This window comes from Callithrix jacchus, chromosome 1 (genome assembly GCF_049354715.1).
Source record: "Callithrix jacchus isolate 240 chromosome 1, calJac240_pri, whole genome shotgun sequence".
NCBI classification, from domain to species: domain Eukaryota; kingdom Metazoa; phylum Chordata; class Mammalia; order Primates; family Cebidae; genus Callithrix; species Callithrix jacchus.
Window position 1 is genome coordinate 71,772,289 of NC_133502.1, and position 12,555 is coordinate 71,784,843.

Here is a 12,555-nt window from a genome sequence, read left to right on the forward strand (position 1 = left end):
CAATTTTCTTTTCTTTTCTTTTTTTTTTTTTTTTGAGACAGGATCTCACTCTGTCACCCAGGCTGAAATGCAGTGGTGCAATCTTAGTTCACTGCAACCTCCAACCTCCATCTCCTGGGTTCAAGCAATTCTCCCGCCTCAGCCTCCCGAGTAGGTGGGATTACAGGTACACACCACCACACCCAGCTAATTTTTTGTATTTTCAGTAGAGATGGGGTTTCACCATGTTGGCCAGGCTGATCTCAAACTCCTGACCTCAAGTCAGAACTCCACCTCGGCCTTCCAAAGTGCTGACATCACAGGCATAAGCCACTGCACCCAGCCAGAGCTCTACATTTAAAAGCAGAACCCTGTGGCCATAGCAGGATGAGAAAGGGTACACCTTGGTTTCACAACAAGCAGCTCTTGACAAACATCCTGCTTTACAGCTCTGAGCCAGAAAAGTTTTAGTAACCACAGCCAGGATAAACTGCACCCAGAAAGCTACTCCTCGAAACCTATCCCACTCTGTCCCCCATCCCATGCCCACCCCCCAAAATGAACAGCTGACAAAGACTTTTGGTTTGGGGCTTGAAACCCTCCCAATCAGAACTGGATTATTTGACCAGTCAGAATAGAAGTAGTTTCAATCCTTCATCAGCATAAACAGACTAAGACTACGGGCTAGAAATGTTCTTATTTAAGCCAGACCCTCCCTTTGTTCTTTGAAGAGGACACTTTCATTTGTACTGAAGGCTGTGCCTCCCAGGTCTGTGAATTTTTTTAATGGAAAGTAAAGCTTTCCCTTTTTCCTCTGCTGATCTCATGGTCTTTTGTTAACCCCTACTAGGCCTTTCAAACAGGGCCACAGCAGGAAGGTCTGGTAATGGTGAAATTGACTGAGATAGGGCCTACCTTGCATATTTTTAGAAGCCTTAGCAATAATAATATAATCCAACCTCCTTGTGTGACAGATAAAGAAACTGAGGCTCACTGGAGTGATGGGCTAGGCATGGGTGGCACACTAGCTTCAGTCCACAAAGACAGCCCTGATAAAGCCTGGGGAAGTTTGTTAGGAGGGTTTCCCACCTAATTTCCATCCACCTGGCTACTAATGCCTGGAAAACTGTAGTTTCTACCTATCTTGAATGAAGACCTGTATATAAGCTCCATGTCTGTGTGTGTGTGTGTATTTGCTGTATAGAGACTTTGCATTCTTTTTGACTTTATTTATGGTGAGCTTTTTCCCAGTGCCATGCAGGAGGCTCTCAAATATGTTTGTAGGAAGAATGCCGCACAGTCTTTGAAAAATCTTAGCTTTAAGAGCCACCCCATATTCAACTGATACAGTTGAATGTGTCTCACAAGTCCTATTGCTATGCCTTTAGGTTTTTAAAATCAGTTTTAACTGTCAAAAAAAAAGTGCTGCTGAGAACATCCCTGTTAAGTCTTTGCATTTCTGAGTCTTTAGAAGTGATTCCTAGTACTCGACTTGTCACATTAAAGACCACAGATCTTTCAGTGCACAGTGCTTAGTTGCCTACTCAAAGGACTGCTAGTCTATACATCTAGAGGAATGAAGGTGCTTACTTTCTTTCATTGCTGGTGAGGCTGACAATTTGTTATGAGTGGAGGAAAGTGACAAAGTCCATACGCAGCTAGATGGTGGTCATGTGGTGTATTCTAGAGTCATCACCTTCTTTGCTTGTGCCACTGGCCCATTGTGCTTGGCACCTCCAGTACAGCCAGCACCATGCATCTTGCTGACATAATGAATGTGTTCTTACCTCAAGTCCCATCTCTCATCCCAACTCCCATAGGTCACAAGCCCGATCGATCTCTGGGGCTGTCATTTTTCCGTTCCTCTTCACTGGAAAACAGGAAGGCACGTCCCGCACGGGCTTCAGGAGGGTTGGCGGCGACAGCAGCAGTGTCTGAGGCGGCGGGTGGGAAACGACAGAGTGTCTGGCTTCCATCTTCGGCACCGGAAAGAGAAAGTCAGCTGTTCATTTTATTTCAAAATTGGAGAAGTATGGGGAAGCTGAGGAGATGAACGCTTGTGACAACCTGCCCGACCACCTGGTGGGGAACGTGTCTGGCAAATTTCGCCATGAGGAAGATGCGGAAAAGGCTGCGATTGACTGGAATAACCGTTGGCTTAACGGTCCGCCGATCCAGGCCCAGCGGTCGCTGTGAGGGACTTCAGAGAAGCCTGCTGCCGTCAGCACGAGACGGGAGAATGCACGCGGGGCGGCCTCTGCAGCTTCAGGCCTTTGAAGTCCGTTTCCAGAGAGCTGCGGTGGGAGCTGTACGGGCGCGGTCGCAAGAAGCATAGAGCAAGATCCCGGTCTCGTGAGGTCGTTCCCATGATCGTGACGGTGGCGGAGGCGGCGGCGGCGGCGGCCGGGAGCGTGACGGGAGGCGTGGAGACGCCGTGAAAGATGTGCGCGATTCTGAGCCATGCCGTTTTTACCTTATGTCTGCTAGAAAGCATTGTAGTTGATTGATCAAACTAGTTCATAAGGGGATTTTTTTTTAAACAACAACAACAAAACACAAAGATGGGTTTCTGAATAAAATTTGTAGTGATAACAGAAAAACAAACAAACAAACAAACCAGGAAGACACAAGGCTGCTAGCACCAGGCATAAGGACATCATGGTGTTCTCCTTCCTGTCTTTGCTTTCCCATCTGTCCTTTTGCTTTGCGTCCTTCCCAGTGCTGTCATATGCCCTGGGTGGCTGCTGTCACTTTTACTTAGGAGGTTTTGGTTCCACAAAAAGGACAATAAAAAGAAGGGCAGATCTCATCTTTCCTGCACTCACTCATTTATTTATTCATTCAACAAATATTTCTTGAGCCACCTATTGTATATGGGCCGGTATGCTTACTGGAGACATAGACAGTGCTGGAAACGCCCTAAATGACAAGCACTGCAATCAGGATAACATTACATACATGAACTTATTTAATTCTTACCACAGCCCTGTCATTTCCCCCATTTTAAAGATAAGGGAAGTGATACCTACAGAAGTTAAAGGTCACAGTTGATTAATCGATGAAACCTCAATCCCGGCCGTTGGCATTCAAAGGTAGTTTCCACAAAGGTAGGGAGTATTCCAGGCAGAAGGGGTGTCATTTCTGAAGGCCTTGATAGGGCTTGTTAAAGAAATGGTAAGGAAATGAATGTGGCCAGAGCACAGAGTTCTCAAAATTGTACCTACAGTATTTGTGATTGTACTTCTATCATAATGTGAATGGCAGCTCCTCCCAATCTCAGCCTGCTCTGTGTTTTGCTTGGGTACAAACTCAGCTGTGACTTTATGACTGAAGCACTGAGCCTACTGCAGGCTCCACTGACGTCCTAAGCATCTGTCTACTTTGATGACTTTGTCCCCTGGAATTGCCAACTTGCCAGTGTTCCAGAAGGACACTCTAAGGGCCCGCGAAGAGCTCCATCAACATCGTGGATGATACTTTACTTTGACCCCAGTTGTTGTTCCAGAGTTTCAAATATCCCTTTATATACTTTTTTTAAAACTATGGTAAGTGAATAAATAGTTATCATCAGATACAGACTCAAGTAGGGAAAAGAAATGCAAGCAGAAAAACTAACTCAGGAGGTCTCTAAATCCCATCAGTAATAAGGCTCCATAGTAAAATGACAGAGCCATGTTCTGTTGGTATTCATTATTCCCAAGGAGAGCACCGTTCTGCCCACAATCTGCATTCTAAAGTTTCTTCTCACGAATGGCTTTACGATTTTGCCAAGTCACTACATACTCACTCCCATGTTACAGGGGTTGTGAGGACAAATGAAATAAAGCAGTGGTTCTCAAACTTTCATACAGATTCCTGGTCCCCTCCCTAGACTTTCTGATTCAATGCTTAATAGGTAGAGCTAGATAATTTACATTATTAACTGCTTCCCAGATGATGCTGATGCTGATTGTCCAGGAACCACACTTCTGAGAATCACAGAAACAAAGCCTTATATTCAACAACAAAATCTGCATAATTCTGTCTCCCTTTTGTCTCAACTGATGGCTTAAGGGAAAGAAAATAGATTTTTTGACTATCATCCAGAATACACATAATGTCATTTTATTTAATTCTCACAACACTCTACAATGTTACATCATTTTGTGGAGGACAATGTTAAATCTCAGAAATTAAACCACTTGCTCAAATTATACAGGAAGGAAGGGGTGAACAAATGAGTTTGACTCAAAAAAATCTACATTCTCTGTTATACGTTGCCGCTTCCAACAATGTTTAGCCAGCATAATTATATTAGCCCAGACTTCTAACTTCATTTTACTTTCTATGTGGTGGTCTGTCTTCTACTTTGTCTTAGTCTATTTTAAAATTTTGTTAGAAACTGCTTCAAATTATTTAAAGAAGGCCAGGCACAGTGGCCCTTGCCTGTAATCCCAGGACTTTGGGAGGCTGGGGCCAGCAGATCACTTGGGGTCAGGAGCTCCAGACTAGCCTAGCCAACATGGTGTATTATAATACACAATAAAATATGGCTATTACAATTATAACTTTGGAAATTTGTAACCACACTTAATAACCACATGAAAAAAGACACTGTGAAGAAACACATGTTACTGCTGACCAGTAGCACAGGTCATGGTTCCTTAAGAGCTGGTCCACCATGTCCTCCACCGGGCACAGCTGGGCACCGCTCTGTAAATGAGGGGAGTGACTTTCACATCACCAAGTACTAATCAAACCATATCACATACCTTTATACATATAAATTCAATTCTCTCTCCTGTATAAACATAGAACCCCATCTCTCTATCAGAGACACACATACTACATTCCCAGAATACATAACTCTAATAACCACTTACTAAAAAATACAAGCACATAGCCCCACAAAATATTCGTCCAAACTGCCATGCTCTTGAACACACACACACACACAAACTCAATACTCATGTAGTTCTCTGCATGCCCTAAATATACCCACGATTAACTAATACCACAAATATGCTAACATGCCACTTCATATCCCCAAATACACATACAGTCCCACAATAGCTGCACATATGTAATCACACTTATAATGCTCACACAAAAATAACTCCATCTTCCAAGACACAAGAATCATACACACTCCACCTCACACCTGCACACATTCATCCTACCAGTTCCCCAAAGGTCATGTATCTGCCTTCACACATTGAAATAGCCACACACAACCCCTGAAAATCATGAAAAGAAACACACAAAGTCATGTAACATGTCCTGAGCACACAAAGGGCCTTGCTACATTCCCCAAATACATAAACCAAACAGAGTGTACATCCACAAAAATATAGACAGAAGCACTTTCTCTATTATTGCCCACATGCACACGATAATTCTTCCAAATATTCCAAACATTAGACACATACAAATCCCCAACAATCATTTGAGAAAACATGTCTTTACAACCTAAATCACAAACATCTACCCCAATTCTTCTGGCATACATATATTACATCTCATATCCTCCAAATATAAATATTAGCTCCTATACACTTGTGGGTAACATCCCCCATGGGCACCGAGACAGGAGAGCTGTGCAAACCCCAGGCACAATTAGTGCCTGAAGAATATCTTAGTTTACAGTGTTATTACTCAGCTATTTCCTTTATATAATACTTCATATATAATCATATATTAGTTTATAGAATTAGTGCCTGATGAATAAGTTAGCTTACATATATCTAGCTTATATAATCATACTTAATACTTATATCTAACATACTTAGTCCCATATAATCTTTCTATATAATCGTATAGGTATTGTAGCCGGAGCTGTACTGACATATTTAGTGCTAATTTATATAATCCTTCCATATAACCATATAGCAGTATGTAGTAGGAGGAGTGCCTAGAGCAGTCACAGAACCAAAGCAGAACATGGGACAACAGCCAGACCAGGACAAGAACCAAAAACCCAGGCGGGTCATATGCCATATGGCAGGCTTGGAGCAAGAGCCTCTCCTCCTGATAAAGGAGTTGTAGTACCTTGCATCCAGTTCCTGTGGAACGTAGGCCTCAGGCCTGAGATCCTGGAAGTAAACGAGGGAGAAGACCCCTCTGGTGTAACCAGTCATGGCGGCTGTACACCCTGTCAGTCTTTTCTCACTTCTGTGCTAGCTCAAATCATTCTTCCATAAATATCTTTAAGAGAAGAGCACAAGCCTGTCAGCTCCCACTGCATTGGCTTACAATATCCTTCTATTAGAAATCCTTTGAAGTCTCCAGCCCCTAAATAAGAAGTGTTGTGCACGACACCTGTTGCACACAGTCCACCTCCTTACCTTGGTGACCTAATGGAAGTGGACCCTTTTTCTGTACATGAGCCTCTACTACTGCACACGGCACAACCCCCTACTGCGCACAGCCCACCTCTCTGCCCAGGTGACATAATGAGGTGGCCCCTCACTTGTGACTCAAGTGGTTATGTATACCCTATCACTAAGCCTATAGATGATGACTTCACTCACGACCCTTCCCCCTGCTTGTACCTAATAAATATGGACACTTCTGGGCATTCAGGGCCTCCACTGGTCTCCGCTCATAGGTGGCGTGGACCCTCTGAGTCGAGATGCTCTTCACCGGTTCTTCAGTGTCCTGTCTCTTTACTTCTCAGATCCTGCACTTCAGCACAGCATAAGGGACACCCCACGACCCTACTGGGGGCCCAACAGCCCTACACACACTCTCACAAAAACAGTTATGAATAGTTATGAATGATCTTTTTTTTTTTTTGAGACAGTCTCGCTCTGTTACCTAGACTGAAGTACAGTGGAGTGATCTCCACTCACTGCAACTTTCACCTCCTGGATTCAAGCAATTCTCCTTCCTCAGCCTCCCGAGTAGCTGGGACTACAGGTGCATGCCACCACACCTGGCTAATTTTTGTATTTTTAGTAGAGATGGGGTTTCTCCATATTGGCCAGGCTGGTCTTGAACTCCTGACCTCAAGTGATCTGCCCACCTTGGCGTCCCAAAGTGCTGGGATTGCAGGTGCGGTGCAAGCCACTGCGCCCAGCTCAATTATGACCTTCCCTAATCTGCAATCTCCACACAGACACCACCAACCCACATATGTGAATACATATTAGATTCTCACTAGTTAAATACATTTCAAATTCCAATCTAAGAAGTCATATAAACACGTTTTTCACATACACACAACCACCCCACAAATCTCATAATGCCCCCAAATCCAAAACAAACCTTTCTTACATTCTCAAGTACTCCAACTGCCCAAGAAGACACACATGTGTGCAGTAAATTTTAGATATAATACATGTGTAGCCTACAATTTACAAATAATAATATACATCACTTTTTATTACAAATTCCACATAAGCAAGCGATTCTCGTAGAAGTTTTTCTTGACTTTGGCCACACTCTTGCATCTACAACCAACTTGTGCTACCAAGTGAACGGACTATGACTGAAGGCCTGTTTTTCCACTTTGCAGCTGCTCATATCATTGACAAATGAGCATATTGGAACATGCATGCTGGGTGATCATTCTGATTAAGTCAGCAAGCTTCACAACTCACTCAATGAGGATGTCCATGAGAACATCACTGATTTTACCAGGACAAGAGCTACTTTGCTGAACTGCATCACGGTTTCAACTGCTGGGGTTTTCCTCAAGCTCTTGCATTGTTCAAAATGTGAGAGGCACAGACTGGTGACAAGCAGGAGCAGGACCAGGAGGTGATTACCTTCTAATCACACATAGTTTTCTTTTTAGGTAACACCACAGATGATGCCACGAGAGCAAAGGCCATTGGGTAACCACCATTTCCGCTCACTCTGTGCATCTCCCTGCCCCAACCACCGGCAATGGATGCTGGGAGCCATTGAAGGCGCCGGTCGTGTGCTGGAATCCCGCTTGCCTCCAGGCTCCTGTGCAGGTCAGGTCAGGCCTGGAACCCGCCGTGGGAAGGCCCCAAAGGAGCTGCGCAAATGGAGGGATGTGGCACCTGGGCGTTTCCTGGGGCCAGGTGACACCTCCTCATTGGAACCTCCACGACTGTCCCTCTGAGAAACCAGTTCGTCTGAAACGACCATTCCCAATTTTCAGTAATAAAAACCTGCAGTCCATACGCATAGCTAACAGCCTCGCTGAAAGGTTTACCATTGGAGTGTTTATCATAAATCAAAGAATCCTCAGATTGCATTAGTCTTACATTCCCTTTGGACTGCATTTATTTCATTCCTGATCATGCCTTTCAAAATAATAGCATACCCTGTTTTCCCACCTGGTCTGGGGTTCCATTAAAGAACATTTCTGGCAAAGAATTTTAGACCCGAAAAAAACACTCCAAAAGATACTTTCTTCTGACTCCACTCCCAGAGTTTTTCCTACTGCATTCAAATTATTTCTAGAAATGTTTTTGTTATAGCTTTGATCAATTTCAGTAGACAAAGCAGCAGATAGTAAGGGAATAATTTCATGCTCCCCCGAACCCCACTCTGCAACATATTGCAGAATTTCAGTTGACAATAAAAACCTAGCAGAGAAGTAACTCACTTACTTGAATTTGTAATAGAAAAAACGTTAATCGTCAGATCCTTTCTGCTCATTTGCAGGTTCCTATCGTTCCTGGCTCCTCCTGATAAGAGTGAAGAGTCTTCATGTCTATCTTGGCCCAGAGCCTCAAGTGCAGAAACTGAGAGCTCTGCAGGACACAGTATGAACCCACCATTCCTCTACCTACTTTTCGTGATCAGGTAGAAGAGCATCTGTCTTCTGAAATGAGATCCGTGCCCTGAGACATTCTTTCTCAGCAGTCAGTGCGGCCCAGGTCTTCCTGTGGTCATGCTCAGAGAGCAGGGGCCAGAGGACTTTTAGCCACCACCTCCCATGGCCAGTCTTTGGCTAATTTGATTGTCTCTCCTCCTGGGATCTAGGACTTCAAACACATGCACAGGTGATTGCAGAATTCAGACAAGACACTCTTCCACAGTTTACTTTTTGTATCGATGGCTCAGAAAAAGACTCATTCAAATCCGGTATTAAAGCTGTATGTGAGAATATTGAGAAAGCATTGGCTGACTGACTTGACAAGGGGAGGAAGCAACCAAGAATTCTGCCCTTTTTCAGTGCCTAGGTAGGAGATTTTCCCTCTGCATCCCTCTGAGATACAGTTATTGATTGAAAATCATTTAAGGTTGCCCTGCGATAAAAGATCAAGTCCTCAGAAAGCTCTCCAAAGTGTTTATGTTGTTTTTTTGTTTTGGTAAGTTTACCATGGTTTTGCTTGAATTGCTCTCCATCAGTCTTCTCAGCTAAGATGGAGGTGAGCTGCACAGCAGAAGAGGGCTGCACATAAGAAGTCAGCTCTGTCTCAGAGGACAAAAGGCCTAGGAGCACCCAAATAGGCAGGCACTGCATGGAGGTTGCTCCCCTCCTGGTGGCCACTGTGGAGGCATTTCATAGAAATGCTCAAGGACCATTCAGGTTTAGAGTTGGGATCAAACCGAGAACTCATGAGGGATATTGGACAGGAGTTAGGAAATTAGTTTCTCATACAACTGGAGAAAGGAGGGGAGAACCCTGGGCTTGAGACTCGCAATCTGCCGCCTTCCCTGCAGTGTGGCCCCAGTTATGTTTTCTTGCAACTCTGCCTGGATGAGTCCAATTGTCTTTGGAAGGGACAAATGCTTCGTAAGTGTCAACAGGGAGCGTTTCAGGAAATGTCCATCTGAAAGCTTCTTCCCTTCCCCAATCCCCTCCCATCAGTGCCAAATTACTGCAGCCCAGCAGGGAGTGACGTGAGTGTGTGTCAGGAGATTCTGTTGCTGCGCTCTGAGTACTCGCTCCTCATCTCTGACCAGTTTCCTAACACTCCTCCTGTTCACAGCACAGAACGTGAGTGCTCTTTCCTGCCATTCGGATGCTGATAAACAGTCAGTGACTCTCAGTGTGAAAATGAGAATGAAGCAGATTTTTTTTTTTAAAGACAGGCTACAATAATTCCCGTGCTGAGAACCACATGCGATGACACTGAATTCCAAAGAGCAAGGATGTGTGGTGAAGATGAGGCCAGCAGTGAGCTGAGAGAGGCCAGCCAGGATTCTGACATGCGTGGGGACGCATGGGAATGGGGATGGGACATTGGTGGAGAGCATCCTGGCTTGTCTCAGAATGAACATGGGTAGTGGATTCCTAACTCCTGGAAAAACCAGAGCTCTAGGAGTTGTAGGCTGCTTTATGTTAGGAAAGAAAAAGACGGTGTCCTGTGCTGTTCCTTACATCTGGGCCTACTGCCACTAAACCTGGAAGCTGAGAAGGGTATAATGAAGACTCTAGACTTCACAGCATCAAATCAGACTATTTCTTTTTTTCTTTTTTTTTGGGGGGGGGAGGAAGGGAGGAAGGCAGGAAGGGAGGGAAGGAGGAAGGGAGGGAGGAAGGAAGGGATGAAGGAAGGAAGGGAGGAAGGGAGGAGGGAGGGAGGGAAGGGAAGGAAGGAAATCAAGCAATGAGAGAGACATTGCTGACCTGAAAAGAAAAAAAAATGAGTAAAGGAGTGGAAGAAAGAGGAAGAGAGAGAGAGGGAGGGTGAACGGAAATATTGCTTTATTCTGAAAAAAAATAGGTATTAATAATGGCCAATAAATGTTTCATTTAAACCTATGAGTAGGTGTGATGTGGTATTGACAAGAATGTATATTTTGTGTATTTAAAGTGGAGAGCTCTATAAATTTTTATTAAGTTTACTTGTTCCGGATCTGAGTTCGAGTCCTTGATATCCTTATTAATTTTCTGTCTCATTGAATCTAAGTCTCTATGTATCTGGGTGTTAGGATCGTTAGCTCTTGTTGTTGCATTGATCCTTTTACCACTATATCTTTGTTGCTTTAAAATTTATTTTATCCAATACGAGAATTGCAACTCCAGCTTTTTATTTATTTATTTATTTTTGCTCTCCATTTGGTTGGTAAATCTTTCTCCATCCCTTTGTTTTGAGTCTTTGTGTATCCTTGCATGTGAAACAGGTCTGGATGTAACATGCCGTTGGGTTTTGGCTGTGTCTTTTGATTGGGGATTTAGTCTATTTAAATTTAGGGTTACTGCCATTTGATGTTAACTGGCTGTTTTATCCTTTCGTTGATGTAAATTCTTCTTTATGTTGGTGCTCTTTACTTTTTGGTATATTTTTAGAAAGGCTAATACTGGTTGTTTCTTTCTGTGTGTAATGCTTCTTTCAGAAGCTCTTGTAAAGCAGGCCTGGTGGTAATAAAATCTCTGAGTACTTGCTTGTTCATAAAAGATTTTATTTTTCCTTCAGTTGTGAAGCTTAGTTTGGCTGGATATGAAATTCTGGGCTGAAGGTTCTGTTCTTTGAGGATGTTGAACATTGGCCCCCACTCTCTTCTGGCTTGTAGAGTTTCTGCTGAGAGATCTGCTGTAAGTCTGATAGGCTTGCCTTTGTGGGTAACCTGACCTTTTTCTCTGGCTGCCCTTAGTATTTTCTCCTTCGTTTCAACCCTGGTGAATCTAACGATTATGTGCCTTGGGGTTGCTCTTCTTGAGGAATATCTTTGTGGTGTTCTCTATATTACCTGGGGTTGAATATTGACCTGCTTTGCTAGTTTAGGAAAATTTTCCTGAATAATATCCTGAAGGGTATTTTCCAGCTTGGATTCATTCTCTCCGTCGCATTCAGGTATACCTATCAAACGTAAATTTGGTCTTTTCACATAGTCCCACATTTCTTGGAGACTTTGTTCATTCCTTTTTAATCTTTTTTCTCTAATCTTGTCTTCTTGTTTTATTTCATTAAGTTGGACTTTGACCTCTGATATCCTTTCTTCTGCTTGAACAATTTGAGCGTTTAAACCTGTGCATACTTCTCGGAGTTCCCGTATTGTATTCTTCAGTTCTATTAATTCACTTATATTCCTCTCTAAGTTGTCTATTCTCAATAGGATTTCATCAAACCTTTTTTCAAAGTTCTTAGTTTCTTTACATTGGGCTACAACATGTTCTTTTAATTTACAGAAGTTTCTTATTATCCATTCCTTGAAGAGTGATTCTGTCATCAGGATGCGCTCGTTCTCCATCAAGCCTTGTTCCATTGTTGATGTGGAACTGTGCTCATCTTTAGAGGGAGAGGCGTTCTTATTTTGAGTATTCTCAGCCTTTTTACGCTGGTTTCTTCCCATCATTGTAAATTTATCCTCCTGTCGTCTTTGAAATTACCAACTTTCAGATTAGGTCTCTTGAGTGGACGTCCAAGTTGTTAGTTCCCAGGGCCAGAACAGCTGCGTTAAGACTGATGGTGCTTTTCTTCCCAGGATTCTCCTGTCTGGCTTCCTTCTTGTGTCCGTAATAGGCGCCTCTGCCTTCCCGGGGCTCCAAAGCTCGGTCAGAAGGGGAACCAGTCTCGTTTACTATGCGCCGAGAGCTGCCGCGCCAAGGTGCAGTCACAGCCACTGCACCGGCCTCAGGAATCATGCTGGGGACCCGTGTGGGTCCTCCAAACCTCGGTAGGAAGGGGAGCCAGCCCTGTTTACTCTGCTCCGAAAGCTGCCGCGCCG

At 43.8% G+C, this 12,555-nt stretch overlaps 1 long non-coding RNA gene and 1 pseudogene across 1 annotated transcript in view; one reads left to right on the top strand and one right to left on the bottom strand.

Annotated features, from left to right (window-relative positions):
- The window catches only part of LOC144581420 (uncharacterized), a 126,207-nt gene that overhangs the window by 64,517 nt on the left and 49,135 nt on the right, over positions 1-12,555 (bottom strand). The gene's annotated exons all lie outside the window — the stretch shown is intronic.
- Positions 1,927-2,517, top strand: LOC144577580 (splicing factor U2AF 35 kDa subunit pseudogene; annotated as a pseudogene).